Genomic DNA, 20,126 nt, shown 5'->3' with positions numbered 1-20,126 from the left:
CTCGGTGTTGTGATCGAGTGTGCGTGCGTGTGTATGCAAAGTGTCAGTCTATCGGCGAGGATCAGCGAACGGGGGTGGGTGTGGTGTTGTTGGCTCATCAGCTGCTGTGAGTGCATCTGCTTTGCTGTCACCTCCAACACTCGCACACATCTGAAACAGTGCGTGCGTTGGTAGGAGGAACACGGCGATGATTGAAAATGGTAGCCAAAGTCCGCAACTACGCCAGGCCGAGATCTTCGCGTAAGCAAGTGTTTCCTTCGGGGTAGCATCACCACCAACAAGCAGCACAGAGCTAGGAGCTGGCTGAAGTGTGTGGTCTATGTGTGGTGGGTAGATGTAACGCCACTGCAAAAAGGAAGGATCCAGCTTAGCACTAATTAGACGAGTCGCAGACCACAACGTCTACCCAGATCCAGGGCACATCGCAACAGTGCACCAACACATTGTTTTGTTTTTGTTATTCTTCTTCTTATTGTGGAAAGGTGGAAAAGGATTTTAACAACCCGGAAGAGAGCAAAATCGCCCGCCTTACAGCAACCCTCTGGGACACAAGGGTTGTCCCGCGGGCGTACGTACCACGTGCGTGCAGCGTGATTCGGAGTTCTGGAAGCGGTCGCCCAAACTTGCCACCCGTCGCCGTCGCCGCCAGATTCGGATGAGCGTGTGTCCCGATCTGGCGGGATCGTGGCGTCAGAGTTGTCTGCAGAGCCCCAGAGCCTGTAGAAAGTCTACCATTACCCCATCATTAACTAGCGAAGATCATCATCCCCAGCTCCAGCAAACACTCTAGAAGAAACACATCAGCATCCAACAACTTCGCATAGGTCGTCCACCCCACCCCCCCCCCGTCGAGAGAGATCACGACGCCCGAATATACGTGAGGTTCCGTCACAACAGTGGAAAACAATCAGTGATTGTGTGTGTGTGTGTGTTGTGTTTAGTGCGGTCGAAATTTGTTGGTGCTCAGGAGGATCTGTCTTTTCCAACGTAACAACACGCCTCTGGACGAGGATAGGATCCATCTCTTCAATCAAAATTCTGACGCTGGACTGCTGGACGATCCTCATTCATCTCAACACACCTCTCGACCTTCCCCGGTTCCCCTCGCAGCCTTCAGACAAGGAAGAGGAGATAGACACAAGCAATTGTTGTCTCCTGTCACAGGAGAAAAGTACGTGAGCGTGTCTAGTGTTTGTGCGTGTGTGTGTGTGTATATCTACATCGATCTCCTTTGCGCGCGCGTGTTTGTGTCCCATGTGTGTGTGTGAGTGTATCTCCTCTATGTAGTCACGGGGTCGCTAAGCGGCGCTATCTTCCACCTGTGCAGGCAGGTGTCCTGAAAAAGAGAGCCTTTCTCCCCGCCGCCACATAGAAACTGGACCTAGTTTTGTTTTTGTCGTTGCCGTTGTTTTGGTGGTGTCACTCAAGAAATCAACGATTCGTTAGCGCCCCCCCCCCCCCCCCCCACCATCCGGGCTCACCAGTGTTTCACCAGCGCTCACCAGTGTTCCAAGACAGACTCCACAATCAACCGAACTTCCGCTTCCCACGCACTCCCGTACAGCTACGTCAACGCTGCAGGCCACGTTGTGTGCTCTCACTGTGTCATCTGCCAGTTGCTGTAAGAAGTTGGTAGACCGTGCGCTCGTAGTTCTCGCGTTTTCTAAGTGTTCGCCACACAGGCGCGCTCTATCGGTGCGTACCCATCCAGTGTCTGCATCGACCCTCTCCCTCTTGCGCAACGGTCCACCAGCATCAGGCGAGGTCCTGCCGATTGAAAACAGCCCTCGCACCCAGCTCGGCCCTTCTCGTTGCGGCGTGCAGCATCTTCATCAACCGGATCCGCGTAGTTCGATCGGTTTTCGGATACATATATAATTTTTTGTTTCTTATCGAATCGCGTCTTGTGTGTTGCGTGTGTGCGCGAGCGCGTCGTGCGTGTCTCTTTGTGTGCTTTTTTTTTTTGGTTTGTTTTGAATCGGTGTTGTTTTGTTCGGCGGTGCATTGCATTGTTGCGCTGCGTCCGGAGAGAGTGTGTGCACGTGCGTGTCACGTTCGTACGTCTCGTCGCCAGCACGACCGGATCGACCATCAAGCCGAGCACTCCACTGTACGGGTCCGGCTTTGCCCACAATCAACCGAACGTTATATATGGAGTGCTGGACGGGTAACGCCCGCTTGGCGAAATTCTTCGATTAAGGTAGGTGTGTGAATGTGATTATTTGATGTTAGAAAACGATGAAGACATTTTTGTGGGACCATAGTATGAAGGTTTGGTGGAAAATGCCACCTAGAGAAATCCACGAAAAGTCTGACCAGTTGTAAAGATCTTTATTTACTATTAGACGACTTTAGGCTTCAAGGGATCTAGTTTTCTTGGTGGGAGTTTTTGGTGGTCTTAGAACAAATTTGGAGAGACTTAGAACAAATATTTTAACTTATCGTGCAGAAAGCATGACGTTAGACGAGAAAGTCTGCCAGTCTTAGAGCTCTCGGACGGAAAGAGCATTGCAAAGGTTCAACTTTTCAAGGACCTCTTGAAGTTGATTTCCAAAAATCGATTTCAATGTTGGCGCGTGGTACATACTACACAAAGATTGACAGTATAAAAAAGCGTACCCATTAAAAGTAAAGCCATTTTAAATTCATCCCATTCTACGCAACTTTGATCACATAACGAACACAAAGAACGCCGACCTAACGAAAATGCGGTTACTGCCCCAAAACCGAATGCAACTGAGTCACCAAATGGGTTCAAACACTCAACCACTGGATATAGTAGCGCATCCGTTGTACCATACACAGTTAGCATTAAGGATGCGTTCATCCCTCGACAAAGTGCACACACACACAACAATAGAAACCATTGGCCAGTAGCCAACACCATTAGGACCCACTTCTTTGAAGAAGGAAGATGTAGATGTACGCGGAAAGCGGGAGAAGAGATACACCCAGACAACTCTCGGAAAAAGGATAAATTTCTCCCCAACTTTTGTGCGCGCGTGTGTGTGTGTGTATGCGGCGATTGTTTCCTTTGAACCTGGTGTTGATCGAAGAAGATGGACGCATTTTGGAAAATGAATGCGGGCGCATGTTACACTTGTCGCTCCGCCGGGCGAGATCCTCAGCTGCTTCGTCCGTTGCGGGTGATCGGGGTTGCATCCGGGTGGCTACCGGGGGACGGGCTGTATGTGTGCCGGGTTTTTGTACGTGTGCCGATGGGAAAATCTATGGAGGCGTGGCTACAAAAAGACGCTTCATAGAGCAGCGGCCATCCACAGCCGCCCTCGGCCCGAAGCATGGTTTTGATAGGGGTGGGCCGCCATTTTGCGCTTACCACTTGGTCCCGGGCACACTATCTCGCTCGCTCCTAGCTCCTATATGTATGTATGTATGTATACATACATAGTGCAATACACACACACAAAAACCCTGGTTGCCCTTCCCGATAATGGTCTCATCCACCCGAACGTGTGTGTGTGTGTGTATGCTTTTGCCCTTCTTGAGCTCCCTTTAAATCCCTATCTTCCCCCTACCAGACTTCTTTGGACTGTTTTTTTTTTTAGCATTAAGCTCGTCATTATAGGTACGCGAGGTGTTACACAGCAAATCCTGGTGGCACCCTTCCTGCTCCCCTTCTTCCAACTAAGTTGGCTAAGTGTCCTTAATCTTTCCCCTCTGATGATGCATTTCCAAAACGGAGCTGTTTTCCAGCTTTTTCAACCCTCGGGGCCCCTATTCCCCCCCTTCATGCACCGTTAGTGTATACGGTAGTGTGCATTAAGGGGGGAGGTGGTGGAACTGGAGGGGAGGGGTGGTTGTACACCTTAATCTTACCACTTCCCGTCCCATTCGCACCATCACTCTACATCAATCGGATCGGTTCTCTCACTTTCATGTTCCGGATTGCTTCTTGTCCCGATACGTCTAGCTCTCCCTCCTTACTTCTTCCTCCTCCAGTACTTCCCGGTTTTTGCCCTTGTGAGAGTTAAGGGTGGTTCTGTGAGGCACTCAGTTTGCGTCCAGATCCCGCACAATGGAAGAAGGACGGCTGGTGGTAGTAATCGGTAGGGTGTCCTCCGTTGTAGTAGTGAGTCCTTACCCGCTCACACACTTCTGCTCTCCTATCCCGGTGTTAGTAAATGGCCGCTGCGGTTTTGCTTTACAGTTGGCAGTTTGCCGTAACGGTGTGGATCCGATGGAAGGTGGCTGCAGGGCTGCGCGCTCTCTGACGAAGTTGAACAAGGTTAGATCAGGTTAGGGTTAGGCTTTAAGGCAGGCGAAAAATGGAAGCTACGGCGAGGATAATTTCCCGCACTTTAGTAGTCGCATGTAGTGTGAGTGTGTATGTGTGTGTGTTTGTGTGCAGTATGATGCAACATTTAAAATAGGAGAGAAGGAAGGACAGGTGACCGGTGTGTAATAGTGTTTGGGAGATTCCACTATTTTATGGAGGCACAGTTTACTTCCAAAGTTCTCGAACAGCTGCGACAGTTATTGTTGGATGCAGCAAACTTTTTCATCTGGAGAGAGCGAGCGAGAAAGAGAAGGGGGGGGGGGGGGGTAGGGAGGGGGCGTCGAAAGTTGTGATAACAAGAGGGTGGTGGTGGTGGTGGTGGGTAGTTTCGGAAGGAAGGACATCACCCGGGCGCATCAACAGTGAAGCGCTATACCAGAGGATACTCGACTCCTTGGACCTTGGACGACACACGGGGGCCTCCAATAACCCACCCCCAAAAATCGATCATCAACACTCTCCTGCGTGGACCGTCTGTTCGGGGTTGGAACTTTTGCCAAAAGAGGATTTTACTTCCCAATGTGCGAGGATCCTTCCCACAGCACACTCGTTTCGCCAGCTCGAGGGTTTGGGACGTCCAGTTTGCTTGGGTCTCCTCCACTTCCCCAGTCGTCGATGTCGGTGCGTCGGCGTGTTGCGTGCCCTGGTTGTGTCAGCATCGTGTTATCCCGTTCTTGTGTCCCAAAGCCTGTTTTTTTTTTGGTTGTTGCGAAGAGAGGACCTAGCTGCAACATAGCCGCATTTCTTTCTTCCAGTTCTTGCACTGGAAGTGTTTTTATTTTACTTTTTCTTGTTGTTGCTAAATTCTCTTGTGCTTTTTTCGGCCTTTTTCTATGTGCACGTGTGTGTTTCTTGGTGCAGAACACAGTTTCAAACAAAGGACCTCCTAAAACCTCGCACCGAAGAACGATGTCGTGAAAAGGCAGAGAAGGTTATGCGCTAATGTTTTTTTTTTTGCGTTGTTGTGTTGTTTCGCCTATCTAGCTCTAACGATTGGTCAATTCTTGGACGGGGCGGGGTAGAAAGTATGCGTGTGGCATCGTTCGTACCGAAAAAAAAAGGATCGTCGAAGGATTTTCGGGACTACCGAGCAAAAGCCCCCTCCCTTGTGTGTGTGTGTGTGTGCAGCGAGCGAAAGAGTAAGCACTTGAAAGCATGGAAGGGCGGTTTTATCGTCGCTAAAAGGTCCTCCCCGAAACGTCAAACGGAAAATCTTAAAAAGAAAAGAAGACACAGAAAAAACCCCGTAGCGTAAATTACACAAGAGTTTGTCCGTCAGGTTATCGGCCACTAGCGCATATATGGTTGTGGAATACTCTTCGCTTGCAAGACATTGTGTAGGGAGCAATATTGATTGTATTTGAAATCTTCGGTGTGCCTGTCCTGTTCTGTGTGGCGTTTGAAGCTGAGCCAAAGTTAAACAGCGCCAGCGTTTGTTCCGAAACCCGGGTGAAGAACTAAAGAAGACTAAAATAATGAACACCTCTCCCGTTTGCCTTCTGCTATATGTGCTCTGAAGAAGAAGCATTCCCATGTTTAGTGGTAGTGTGTAGTGTGCGCCCAGGAGTTGACCAGTACGATCGGAAGAGCATTTTGTGCGTGTACCAGATTTTCTGCAGATCGCTAGGATTGGTCAGCGGTTAGAGAGACGAAGCGGGAGAAAGCCTTGAGAGGTTAGGCGGGGTTTTTGCGAAAATTTCGCGCGGAAAAATTATTAGCACAACGATAAAAATAACATCACCTTCGAGATGTGCTGCTGGCAGGCGTTTTGTGCTGATCTCCTTCCTCACTGCGAATGCGTCTTCGCACTGTAAATGTTTGCGTGTGTGTATGCATGTGTGCGTCTGTTTAGCTAAAGATGCTGGCATGTAAGAACTATGTCACATGAAAGCCAGGGTCCCGGAGCCAAACGGGGTGAGCGCAATTAGCGAATCTTTGTGGAGCGTCTTCCTAACCTTCATCTTCATCGAGGCCTCCCAATTCCATATCCGCAAGAAGGTCTAGCAGTGGCAAAGATGGAAACGATCTTGCACGACCTTGGTCCCACGGATTCCAGCACCTGCTCTTGCTGCAGTTTCTGGCATCCGCAAACAGGTGCGATGACAGTTGCATCCATGCGCGTCTCATTGTACATTCCCAAGTTGCCGACGGGATCTTCAGCTGCAGCCCTGATGGTGGGGAAGCATCGGAAGCCAAAACGGTGCTCGCTTACCCAACAGGACGCTAAAGACCTGCTGGTGTATGTTTTGCACCGTACCCTAACTACCTGCCGTTCATCTTCCCCGAAAAATGTTAGCACTTGTACACGCATACGTTACGCGACGAAAATAGATTGCAAAATTCTTCATGAGTAGCGCGTGTGTATGTGCCTGTGTGCCTGGCGCATTTGCAAATCATCTGCCCACTAGATGTCCATCGTGCCGGATCCTACCACTCCTCCATGCCCGGCGCAAACACTCACATATCCACAAAGTAATTCGCGAATGGTACGTGCTTTTCGTTTTTGCGAATTATTAGAGTCTTGTTCCTCTGCCTCCTCCTCCATCAACCTCCCCCTTGCCTTCTGCGTTGTTGCGTGCCGGGTGCGTGGTGTCTCTTACAAGGGCATGATCGCGATGGAGTGAGAAGAAGCAGCAGTAGTAGGGAGGGAAACAGAAGCGAGGACACTTCACACTGACTCAAAATCGCACATTTTTGTTTTCTTCGGTGACCCAATTGCTTCTCTAACCTGGCTAGGAGTTAGGAAGAGATAGGTAGATAGAGAGAGAGAAAGAGAGAGAGAGAGCGACAGGGTGTGTGTGGGTGGTGCAGGGAGAGGGCATTGAGATATGCACAGCAGGGATGCACCGGGCCGTGTACTCTGACGTGCGTATTAGGTAATGACCCGCCTAGCTGCGATCTTCTTTTTTTATTAATAGAACTTTCCTGTTCCGAATGCGGCCGTGCACTGCAATATTGCGTGTGTATGTGCTACGTACGTGCCGTGGTAAGATAGCGAACACATTCTAGAGCATCTGGACCATATCCTCGATTATAGCTGGAGCAGGCATTCTTGTAACCAAAAACAAAACAAAATGCAGTCGATCGAACTCTCGATCCAAATTCTAACACTTAGATCCCTCTGCTTCCCTTTGCAATTTTCTATGCCCCCCACCCCTCCTCCCCCCCGGCTCTCCAGTTACAGGGTCATCACCAAGGGGTATCGCCATGTTGGCCACTAACTCGAAAAAGGAAAGCAACTGGACTGGACATCAAACAGTGGAGGAGACTTTCGGGGACGAATGGGTTCACCCTTGTTAGCGTAGAGGCAGTAAATTTCGCAAGTATATCACACACTCGCATCACGAAAGGTGTGTTTATGCAAAGAGCGACCCTTGGGAGGTCCAACCCGCCCCGTATCAAACCTTTGTGTGCACAAACTGCACCACAAACTGCATTCGTGCGCGGCTGTACGTGTTTTGTACTGCTGGAGTTGCGCCTTTTGGGGCGGGTGTGCAGCGTTTGCGATTAGATAAGATTAGACATACAGGAACCGTGAGGGGGGGGGGGATGCTCTTTCTTACCGGCCCGCTGCTTGGTTAGGCAGTTGGGTTTTGGGAGAAAGCGGGAAGGTGAAAGAACGACGTGTCGTTGGAGTGCCGGGTGCGGAGGGGCTAGTGGTGAAAAAGATTAGCGAAAACGAGGCGTTATAACAACACCTCCGATCTCTCACGTAGTAACAAGCGCGAAAAGCTTCATGTCTAGAATTGTGGCGTACCACTGCTGCTGCTGCTGCTGCTGCACCACACAAACCTCCAGAAAGAAGACGCTGTATGTATGAAAGGGTTGATAGAGGCAGGTGAGATGAGGTGGCGATGCACATGAGTTGTTGTGATGGTAGAGATGGGCGAAAACTAGTTCAGCAATCTCTCGGTGTGTGTTAGAGTTGGAATCGTCCGATAGTATGCAACAGTGTGAGCTCTGTGCTCTCCCTTTGTTGCTGTACAAGCCGTTGTAAGCGCCTAGGAGAGAGAGAGAGAGAGAGAGGGAGAGATGAGCTATATAGAGGATGAGGATCATCTAGCAACGGTGTACAGATCTGCTTTACGAAACGTCTTAAAACAGCTGGCAGTGGGTAATCATTCCCACCCACACATACTCGGTATCGGTAGGCCTAACTGACACTCAAAAGAGTCGGGCGGGCTGTGCTAATAGTCGGTACTCAAAGGTAGATTACCTGTACTGATAACAAAGTTAAATCTCTTTCCTCTTTAGTCAGCCCACTTGAGTGTGTGAAGTGTGTGTGTCTTTCGCGGTACGCGGACACTCGGTGCGGTTTGGAGATCGGCAAACTGCCGGCTCATTACATCACACAGAGCGCGTGCACACAGGTGTCCAAGGCAGGCTGTTGGACTACGCACCAACGTTCTTTTGGGGGAAAAGCCATTTTGACTGCTGCTCCTTCGGAGCACTGAAGATTTGAAGTTTGTCATTCCGGGGCAGAATGTCAGTAGAATGCCACCGTTCGCGTATCAGGAGGCCCTCCTGATACGCGAATGGGAAAGAATGTGGTACGAAGATGGAATCGGAAGTGTGTGACAAGAACGTTGCGTACACCTCGTACACACCCTTCTTCATGTACATCTCGGTATATGTGACACATGTAGCTACGGTTTACGTACGTCTGTGCATTCGAAGTCTGTTTGCTCTAAACGCGCGAGAGATATAGCCTGGAATCGCGACGGCATTACATGTATGGTTTATTTTTGTATCCTCCCGCGACTAGTCGCAGAATTGCCGCCGTCATCATGTGTGTGTCGTGTTTAGATGCAAGCCCCTGATGCACATCGCTTTCCTCGGCTTGTTAACCTCCCTGTTCGGTCCTGTGCGCTATAAGATAAGACGCTCCGTCATCGTGTACAAGATTGCATTTGTTTCGAGGCAAATTTTAGGCACGTACGTACATGTACGCTTTAACTGCTGTACTGTACTTAGAGCGTTTTGTGTATCGGTTGACGAGAGTGACTCGTTACATAATCAAACGCGCATGAAGCTGCTATAGATAACGTTTTTTTTCACATGGTTAAAGTTAGTTTCTTTATAGTTTTACATAGTTGCTAGGACAAGTGCAGTGAAGGGGATGTGTCATAGTGCGTCTGCTGTTTATTGTTTGAGTTCCTGATGTCATCTACCAATCAGTCACTATTACTTGCTGCTGTGCGATGTGCTTGCTAGATCATGCTCTACTCCTTTTTCTGCTAGAGATCTCGACGGTGACAACCTCGAGGTGGTAGAGGAGTTCTGCCATCTTGGGACTGTCGTAACTTCGGATAACGATGTCAGCAGCGAAATCCGGAGACGCATGGTGCAGGGGAATCGTGCCTTCTACGGCCTTCACCGTCTGCTGAGATCCAGAAGACTTCGAAACCGCACCTCGGTGGTCCTATATGGCCACGAGTCTTGGACCATCCGAGCGGAGGATGCAAACGCTCACGGCGTGTTTGAGCGTCGCATCCTCCGGACCATCTTTGGCGGTGTGTTCGGGCATGGAGTGTGGAGGAGAAGAATGAATCACGAGCTTACTGAGCTATACGGAGAGCCGGACATCCTAACGGTAGCAAAGACCGGCAGGATACGATGGCTGGGGCATGTTATGACGATGCCGGACTCATGCCCCGCAAAGAAGGTATTCGTCAGCGACCCCCAGTTCGGCACGTTGGTTCAGGTGAAGGGTGACCTGTCGGAGATCGGGTGCCTACATGGATGGGAAGCTGCAGCTAGGGATCGAGTTTCCTGGAGCCGGTTCTATTGTTGACCGCGCCACGTCACGATGACTCCGAGTCCTATAGATGAAGTCATGCACCCAGAGGAGATAGATGATCTCCTCTATGTAAATCCGTTATCCCGGCCTTAATGACGGATGATTCCACGCCATCCTCCCATCTCAATTTGGGCCTACCACGCCTCCTCTGTCCGTGTGGACGGCCTAAAAGGACTTGCTGAGCTGGGTCGTTTGGTGCCATGCGTATAACATGGCCAGCCCATCGGAGCCTGGCGAGCCTGAGTCGCTGCACGACGGTGAGAGGTCGTCATACAGTTCGTACAGCTCGTCGTTGTAGCGGTTCCTCCATTGTTCCTTCCTCTCGAACGCGGCTAAGAGGACTTCGCCTGTTTTGGACAGGGTCCATGTCTCAGAGGCGTATGTAAGTACTGGGTCTGTAAAGGTAGGATACAGTCCCAGATGTTTCCTCAGGCTGAAGAATGACCGGTTGGCCGCCAGTATCCTAGCGCGCAACTCCGTCTCAATGCTGTTTTCGGTGCTGACTTTTGACGCGAGATAGGTGATGTTTTGGACGACTTCAAATTTGCGGTCACATATCCGTACAATCACCCCCACGTAGTTCCAGGTTTCTTAGTAGGGCCGTCAAAATTCACCTTTATTTACAAAACGATCTAGTCTTCAAAATGACGGAGTCCATAAAAGAAAAGTTGGAACTTACCGTTCGGGTTTCTATCTTTTTTAATGTCTGAAGTTCGAACATTTATTGACATTATCTGGTCAACATCTGGACACCTCTCTATGCTTTCATGCGATCTTTGTAGACTGCACGGAAGCGATAGAATAATATTCAGCACACATCAAAGACCTGCAAAGACTGCATTTGATGTCTAGCTAGAGTTTGTGCATCTACAAAGCACCGTTGTTACCGGAAGCATTGGTAGACTACGTTTGATGTACCATGGAAGCGTAAACCATGACATCGAAAACAGCAATACGACAGACCAAACGTCTATACATCTGGTGTCTACCCAGTGCGCGTCGAATTACACACGTTCTCGGGTTCTGTCTGCAAGAGTTGTTGTTACGCAGCCCCTTTACGCACGCTCACTCATGCGTACGCACGCATGCGTAAATTCGCGTGTAGTTGAGAGCGCGAAGAAGAAAGGAGACAACGTGTGAAAGAGAATGGGAGGAAGTGCTCGATGTGTAAGAAATGTAAGTCAGTAAGGCAACGCATCCTCACGCGTGCTCAATCACTACGCACGCACAGTGGGAGGGGGGGTGAGGGGCGAGACTAAGCGAAGCTATTTAAAAATCTGCCATAAAATATGCGGGACAGGGAACGCGAAACCTCATAACAGCGCTGCAGAAGAGTGGATGGCGAGGTGGTACATTTCCCTCTGGATCTCGTACAGGGGTGGGGGTAGGGCCTAAAGAGGGCCTACATTTTCGGGTTCTCAAGCACACACGACGACGACGCTGAGTTTTGCCGCACGGGAGATGAAAGCGAAAGCGAATGTGGTGAAATGAAGGAAACCCGCGCTGCTAGAGCGAGCTAAAGCATAATCTGTGCTGCTTTTTTTTTTTATTTGGTCTCACTCACGCTCTCTCGCTCTCGATTTTCGCACTTTGGCTCACGCACATTTGGCAGACGCAAAACGGGTTACGCACATGCGTATGAATGAAGTTGTGCCAACGAGAGCGTGTCTGAGAGACTGGCGCAAAGTTTAAAGTAAGAGTAGGGAAGTTCACAGTGACCTTGAACGAGAAACCAATATTTGTGGCAGTGTCTCTCTACCGGGTTGAGTAGAAGGAGGGGAGGGGGGGGGGGGTGGAATGTGCTGACGCGATGCAGAACCTGTCCTGTTGCGTCACAATGTGCGCCCTCCAGGGTAATGTACGGGTGAATGTATGGGTGAGATTTAAAGAGACGAAGACGGCAGAACGAATTCCCCATTCGCGGAAGCGTGACATTGCTTGTTGAGGCTTCTGACTGCAATAATGCGTTTGGTAACGTTGATCGAATTTTGCTAATTAGTCGTCAGCTGTCAAAATTTATTGGAGACATTTTTTAGAGCTTACAGAAGAGTAGTGATGCTGTGATAGAACTTGTTTATTTTTTATTTTTTGTGAGAGATCCTTGCTATCAATTCGTAGACTGGTCCAAAATAGCGGGTTTTGCAGATTTGCATCGATGGCGCGTCACGCAACTATGAGAGGACCTCGCGACTCTCGAGGCGTGTGCGGCAAGTCAGCTGATAAGCCTCGCTTGTGGCTAATCGACTGTTTAGGCACAGCAAACGAGAGTCAGAGCGCAATTTTGGCAGTCGAGTAGTGAGATTAATGCTTTTTAATGGTAAAACTGTTTGCCCAGAAGAAGAACAGCTAAAACCCGAATGTTCTTTTTCTCATTTTGCATCCTCGCTGGATGGCAGCTGCAAGAGGTGATCGGAGGAGATCGCAAGTAGTTGTGGCGAATTTTATGCATGCCTTCCGCACTCTGCCGTCCTATCTGGTTCCCCCCCCCCCCCCTGCTTCTTCAATTGAGGTTAGGATCAATACGCACACGGCAAGCTGGAATAATACACTTGACAGATGATAGACCTTCCGTTCTCGCTCACGCAATGCGACGGGGCCTAGCTAGATTGCGTAGCATTAGAGAAGGAGAAGAGTGCTTAGAATACCCGGCTTCTCACTTACCCGGCGCCCTCGTCTGCTTCCACTTGAGTTTGCGAATTCAGCTCAGGAATCTAGCAAAAAAACCCCAAAAAGCAAACGAACCGAACAAAAATTGCACACCTCGTTGACCTTCTCATCCTACCCGTTCTGTTGCTCTTCCTCTCTCTCTCTCTCTCTCTCTCTCTCTCTCTCTCTCTCTCTCTCTCTTGATTGGATTTTTACAAAAATGATATCGCTTGTACCTAGCACCACCGCGCACGCAATATCAAAGCGGGATTAGGTGGAGACCCATGGCTGGGGTGTGTGTAGCTTTTAGAACGAATCGAGTCAGAAGAGCGAGAGACAGGAGAGCGTTTGCCGAAAAAAAAAGAGTGAAGCGATCGCATTTTTTTTTGACGTTTGTTTGTTTAATGCTTTGTAACTCGCTGATTCTTTCGCTCCTCATTTTTTCCTGTGCCAATTTTCGTATCGGTTCTTAGCAGGAACTAGCAGCAGCTTGTATAGGGGTTGCCCAAAACGTAGAGGTAGCGAATCGGCTATATTATGCAATGGATGAAATCCAACTAGCATGTCCAAAAGCCAAATCTCTACTCTCTGCTGATTCCTTCCATCCGTCCCGCTGCTTCCATTATCTGCAGCATAATAATAGCAAGAACTAGACGGGAAATTAAAGTTACTCCATTTTGACGCAGCAAGTAATAAAGCAGCAATACAATGTGTGGGAGTGGGAGGGGGGGGGGGTTTGGGCGATGCGCTGATGATCTTCACTGATCGAGAGTGCCATCCACCCCCAGAGCTGTCAAAAGAATCGATCGGTTAGCAACAAGTGCTCCGGCGTTGTTGTTTATTGTAATCCTTTAATAGCGCGAGAGTGAATCGAACGAGCTCCTAGACGCAGGAATGAAGAGCCGTCCATCGAGTGGTGAGTGGACAGTGAGGTAGCGGGCGAGTTGATCGTCTAACGGTCGCTGTTTCCGGCGCGGTGGTGCAGGGTAGGGGATCAGTAGTTTTGCGAATTTGCAAAGGGGTTGACATGCGCTAGTTGAAAATGTTTGCTTGCTCCTGGATATCGTTGCGGTCTGGCCTGGTCTGCTGCCGGGTGGAGTGCGTTGTCTCTAACGAATCGTAGCAGCCGGCAGCAGCCGGCGGCACATTGTGCTACGCCAAGTGAGAGGAGAGGGTACTAGCGACGTCTGTCTCTCTTTGGAGGTCATTCGTGTGTTCCTGACGCGCCGCGGTCCGAGGTTTCGAGGGGGTTGGGGGGGGGAGGGGGGTAGTCCCTCCGCCAGTTTTGTTTGGCTGGTGGTGGCCATGACGTTGGTCCGCCAATATGGTATTGTGATGGGCAGTTCCGAAGGCCGGAGGCGGAAGAGTGGGAAGCAGCCAAGGCTACGGGGGCGCGGGAGGGGTTTGCGAATTTTTTGAGGCCACATTTTCATGCTCATGGTCCGATTACGCAGCCCAAACGCGCATTTTGCTTGTTATATTTTATTTTTGCAAAACCCTTCCTGCACGCTCCGCTTCCGCTTCCCTCCAGCAGACCACATACCCATTGTGCCAAAATGTTCGCCAAATCGGGCTAGCTCTCTCTCTCTCTCTCTCTCTCTCTCTCTCTCTCTCTTTCTCTCTCTTTTCTATTACATCAAATCGACCAAGGAATCGGGGTTTTCTTTGCACATTTTCTAAAGCACCAAAATTTTGCGTGAGTGCGACTGGGAGGATGCTATCGTTCGGGAGGTGTGAAGAGGGCTGGGGGCTATGTATTGCTCGCTCACTCGCGCGAAACACACATATATACGCTCACGCAACTCGCTCGCGGTGTACACGCATCTTAATGTGCGAATTTTTTTTTTGGCTGCTTCTAAATTCGCATTTTTTGCAAACCGTCGCGCCGCGTCTCGTCCCAGTGCACACACATACAGCTACACACGCGCTTGCCTCGTCTGGTCTGTACCGGTGCAGAGGTTGTGTGCGTGTGCGGTTTGTTGCCTCCCTCCCTCGCGATGTGTTAGCTGTGGCTGGCTGCTTCGCGGTGCGATTAGAGCCATTGCAACTGGAATGAATTAGATTACATTTGCCGCACTGCTCTCCCGCCTTAATTTCCCTTACCGGCTGCCGCCAAAAACCGTCTGTGCCGTCGTGATCGTGTTCGATGACAATTCTTTGCTCCTCTGCGAGGTGTGCGTGTGCTGTGTGTAGAGGAAGCCCTCATACGTAACGGCTAGTCACCCGTCACTAACCAAACGTCAAGCGTAGAGTAGTTGCATTGTTTGAAGATTTATCGCTTGAAAAATTGGAGAATCAATGTATGCGCAGTGTAGTATCAGAATGAAGCGATCTGCTAGGTTTCACTTTAGTGTTCAAAAGGGTTAGGCCTAGAAGATCTGGGCCGAGGACCATTGGCAGAGAGGCAACAGGAGCGCTGGTCTTCACTTGGCTGTTAAAATCCGGAGTTAAAATCTATTCCAACTAGGTGTTATCAATCAGTCTAGCAAGCTAAAAGATGGCCAGCATGACCTATCAGATCGAAGAAGTTATAGAACATAGAACAAGATGTTTATAACCGTTAATATCGCTGAGGATCCTAGAGTTAGACACATCTGTTCATCTGGTAGTCAACTGCTCAGTAAAGTCTAGGATTCTCGACCGTCTAGGAACGTCTAGATTCCAGGATCATCTAGCCGCATTGAGGGGATCACCTCATCTAAGGCATCTTCTTATAAAAATTAATTATCCGCAACTGTCACTTCTGTGTCATCACTGCAATATGAATAAACCCGGAACTAGTCATAAAATTAGCCACGGTATGTTAATTTAACGCACTTCGTTGTGGGAATGGTGTGCGTCCATCCATCGCGGAGGGTGCGTACGATTAAGAGCGCTCTGCAAATTTTTTGCACACGAGAAAGAGGGAGCAAAAGATGCTAACATACAAAAAAAAAAACAACAACGGAAGAGTGCAAAAACAAACAAAAACCACACTCCGGGGTCTGGTCATGATCTTGATCTTCTTCTCCATTCACACACAAACCTTACCCTAACACGCGTGTGTTGGAGACGCATGTTCTAAGCACTTCTTCCGCGTGCGCAGCTGGTGGCATGTGTGTCTCTGTGTGTGTGTATGTGTGGAGAAGGAGTGAAGGGGAGGGGGGTGGGGGGGTCAAATGTAGAAGGGAAGGAGGCGCCGCTTGCCAAAAAGGTGCGTTTGTGTATGTGTGTTTTGCTTCTTTTTCTGCTGCTGACGTCTGGAGCCGCGCGCGGGGTTGTCTCGCGAATTTTTGCGAATTTTGTGCGTTTCGTCGGCGGTTCAAGGTTTTTTGAAGCTGTTTTTTTCTTCTCATTTTGTTTGTACCAAAGCAAAAGGGGGGAAAAGGAGAAGGAAGAAGTTGCTAGGGAAGGGTGGAGAAGGATAGATTGTGAGTTGACTTCCTAAGTTATCAAAGTGGCTGCTACCATGCGGAATTCAATTAATGGATGTTGGTGTACGTTTGGACGAAGTCTAACGAAAAGTGCCCCAGGCGGTGCAAACTGTAGTACCTAAACACTAAAGTTCTAATTTTCTGTTTCTTACTGTGTGTCCAACAATCTCTTATTAGTCCTATGATTCTCCTGGCGTGGTCTCACCGGTACCGGCACAAACTGCAGAAATAGCACCAACACCAGGACGTCTTCTTTAACCCTTTTTTTGTGTGAAGGGTTCTACCATTGTGTCAAGACATAGAACAACAAACAAGGAAGTATGCAAAACCCTAAATTGGGCAGGAACTCTTCTCGGTTCGTTGGTGATGTCCCGAAATGAGGGCCAAATGTTTCAAGGTCTCACTATATATACCGGGGATGGATTTTTGGGCAAAGCAGTGACGAAACACCACACACACGCACGCATGCAGGCGAATTAAACGTTGTGCTCTGCAAAGTGGTAGGATATGTGACGCAGGGGTCTTCTAACACTCACAACAACACACACTAGCGTACAACACTAGAATGTCAGAATTTTCCTCTTTCGTAATGCAATGAATGGGAAAAGGTGGTCCAAAAATTAAACAAAAAAAAAAACCCATACTCACTCACACACATACACCTTTTTGTACGCACGCAGCTGCCACCATCGGTCTTGAGATTAGGTTTCGCCAATTTTTTGGCAAAACGTGTTTCGTTTGTCTTCTCTGTGTGTGTTTGTTTCGTTCTTGCGCGTGCCTCTAAACCTCTACCCTAGAGGACAGGACACCCTAGCAAACAAGAAAGGGATTTTCGCATGTGTGTTTGTGTATGTATTAATAATTGAATTAAAAAAAATCGCAATTAAATGCAGCCGGTTGCAATTATGTGACATACAGATCGGGGACATAATGTAAATGCAAAGACCTCAAATTATAGTCACCCTAAGAGAATTTTATACTCACTTTTCTACAGGTTATCGAAGTCTCCCGACCGAAGCATAGGTAACACAGGCGATGCGTGTGCGAAACTGAAGACGCGCGTCGTCTTCTCATTGAAAAAATGTGTGCGTCCACAGTTATCTCTGGCTGTGCTACGCACAAATTTGGTGGCTGTTTCGTTGGTGGCCTTGACCAACATTCAGTATTTGCTGATTAGTTCAAAACGTGGTAGGGAGAGGGAGAAGGAGAGAGAGCGGTTTGGGGGGGAAGTGCGTATACGCATTCAGATGGTTTGGGGGCTCACGCACTTGGTGTAGATTGTATGCGTGTACGGCTGATAAAAGAAGTTTTGCGCGATGACGACGATAAGGTGTTGAATTTGTCGTTGGGGTTTGCCGTGAAATACAGAGTTCTCAGCAGATGTCCAAGACAGCAAAAGAATTCGACTCCAAGGATTCTTCTCCAAAGTGATCTGTTTGATCACTAGAATTTCTGGTATATTAGGCCTTCATAGGCGACGAGGCTCCTTGCGACTTAGTTCAAATTGCTTCTACTATAAGGATTCTGGTTATATGAAGCATTCCAGATGACTTTGTTCTCGAGGTAGACTATTCCCTTGAGCGACAAGACATTCCCGACTTCGAATGATTGTTGGTAGGTGGGGCTTCCTTTTGATGGTGTGGTCTTCGAAATGTCAATTATACAGTAAGGGACAAAATAATTCGTACGCTTTAACTATTCTTTCAACAAGCTCAATATTTCCTTCAATGTAATAGTTACAACAATGCTATCTTTAGGAAAGTTGTTGCCCTATTATCAGGCAATAATGTTGTAGAAGTGAAGTTATTCGAATTACGCATGACTTTCTAAATATATGCTATCTTTCAGGAAAGGATGAGGATCGGAATGGACAAAATAAATCATTCATCAGATTTCTTATTCACAAATTATGCTTATATCAAATATCTCCTTTTAGTTTTGAACTCTTAATATTTGGTATGATCACCCCTTTGCCTTCAGCACCGCTTCGAATCGACGAGGCATACTTTCAAGGAGATTCCGTAGATATTCTGGATCAATTTTCTCCCACGCTGTTTTCAAAACATCAAACTAGTCGTCCTTGTTGGAGATCGATGTTTTGTCGACTTTATCGTCCAAATAACACCACAAATTCTCTATCGGATTCAAGACGCAAGATTGGGGTGCACTAAACTTCCGACTCCAGACCACGCAAACGATCTCCAAATCATAATGTTCCACCTCTTCATGCTTTACCGTCCTGTGAATGTATAGTTCCTTAAGTGCGTCACCGGATCTGCGCCATACCCTGGATCGACTGTTTTGTCCAAACAGCTCATACTTGCTCTCATTGCTTCACAAAACGCTTTTCCAAATGTCTATGGACATCCCGGCGTACATTATGGCAAATTCCGATCTCATCCGTTTGTTTTGCATGCTTATGAAAGGGCGCTTCGATGCCAAACAACTTTTCAATCCACTTTCGTTGAGGCGCCGGCGTGAGTTACGGCGATCGACATCCAGATTCATCGTTTCCTTAATTTCCCTGGAAAGACAACGTAGGGTTTTGTTGCGCCATCCGAATTATTCTCGCATCATCACGACGGGTGCTAAGTTGCGCACAATTCCAAAGTATTCGTGTTTTTTTCCAGATATGCTGCACAGCTCCAATAGAAATCGAATACTTTTCAGCAATTTTCCGGAAAGCAATTCCTTTTTTGCGATCGCCGATAACCAGATTTCTCACATCGAGCGAAATTTGTTTTCCTGACATTTTACACTTTTCATGTGACGCAATATTTTAATCCACTATCTTTCCAGTAAAAGAATTGTCAAATAAGCCACAGGGCTGCTAGTTTTACAGTGCTGCATGAACTGTTAGTTAATTATCACGGCAATAAAAAAGGTTTTTTTAAGTGCAGTTTGTCCATGCTTAAAAACCAACTGGCTATAGCAACTTCTTGTATGCATATAAAGCTGTTTTTAATATTTTTTCTACAATACTTAAAACTTTATAGAAAATACTATAATTCTTCCGACTAAGTCATGGTTTTTGATCAGAAAAATAAAGAAAATACTCCTCATAGAGCATTTTTACTTTGCGCGTATGATTTATTTTGTCCAGTACTGTACTTGTTAGACAAGGACTCTTTACACAACGATACTCTTTCGTCGATGCCATCAAAAGTCGACTCTGTTCAACGGTAAACAGTCATGGTACAGATAAAGCCTCCTCAGTCAATAACGTTTTTCTGATGACAAGGAAAAGAGTCTTGAAAAGCGAGATTTCTCCGTGTTGATTTTACCAAACTGTACAAGACTTAAGAATTCTTTTTCTACATATTCTAATATACTTCTTAAACTTCCCATAAAATAGTAGAAATTTGAAAAACAACAATATGATAAAATTTCCCTTATTTCTGCTGGCCGCGAGCACCTTCTTATGCTCATATTCTCAAGGGGAAGGTTGAGCGAAAATTCGGCTTTTATGCGTCTGATAGGTCTGGTTCCCTCCGTCGTGTACACCATACGTTCGTGTAGATTGCGCAAGTGGTTTGGCTGGAGTTGTGGTGTGTGCGTGGTTGTGATGATGATATGCTTGTTAACCTTAGAAACCGAGTTTGAAAATCAACCGCCCCCCCCCCCCCCCCCACCCAACACAAGATAGACGGGAAAAGAGAAACAGACTGAGAGAGAGTGCGAAAGCGAGAGAGAGAGGGAGAAAGAAGGTGAAATACTAAAGGAGCGAAAAAGAGTGAGTGCGGGCATGTATTGTAGGGTGGCGCACGACGCACACCCGGGATCTTCACACCGATAAGAAGGAAGGAGGAAGAGAGGAAGGAACAGGCTTTTTTTTTTGGGCAATTTGCGAATACGCGAAAAGTGAAATAACCTTGACACATAAAAAAGCGCTTGGTGTTGTTGGCCCACCGTTCGCGAGAGATAGTCGCGCGCGCGGTCCCGTAATCGCGCGCCGGTATGAAGCTAACGA

At 48.1% G+C, this 20,126-nt stretch overlaps 1 protein-coding gene across 3 annotated transcripts in view; it reads left to right on the top strand.

Annotated features, from left to right (window-relative positions):
- Window positions 1–2,060: 2,060 nt before the first annotated feature.
- Window positions 2,061–20,126, top strand: part of LOC126562378 (mucin-19) — a 138,443-nt gene continuing 120,377 nt past the window's right edge. For all 3 annotated transcript variants that reach the window (XM_050218987.1, XM_050218911.1, XM_050219068.1), the window contains exon 1: window positions 2,061–2,200. The gene's annotated coding sequence lies outside the window, so the exon portion shown is untranslated. The remainder of the gene's footprint in view (window positions 2,201–20,126) is intronic.

The sequence above is a fragment of the Anopheles maculipalpis genome, chromosome X (genome assembly GCF_943734695.1).
Source record: "Anopheles maculipalpis chromosome X, idAnoMacuDA_375_x, whole genome shotgun sequence".
NCBI classification, from domain to species: domain Eukaryota; kingdom Metazoa; phylum Arthropoda; class Insecta; order Diptera; family Culicidae; genus Anopheles; species Anopheles maculipalpis.
This window is presented reverse-complemented; position numbering and strand designations above follow the sequence as displayed.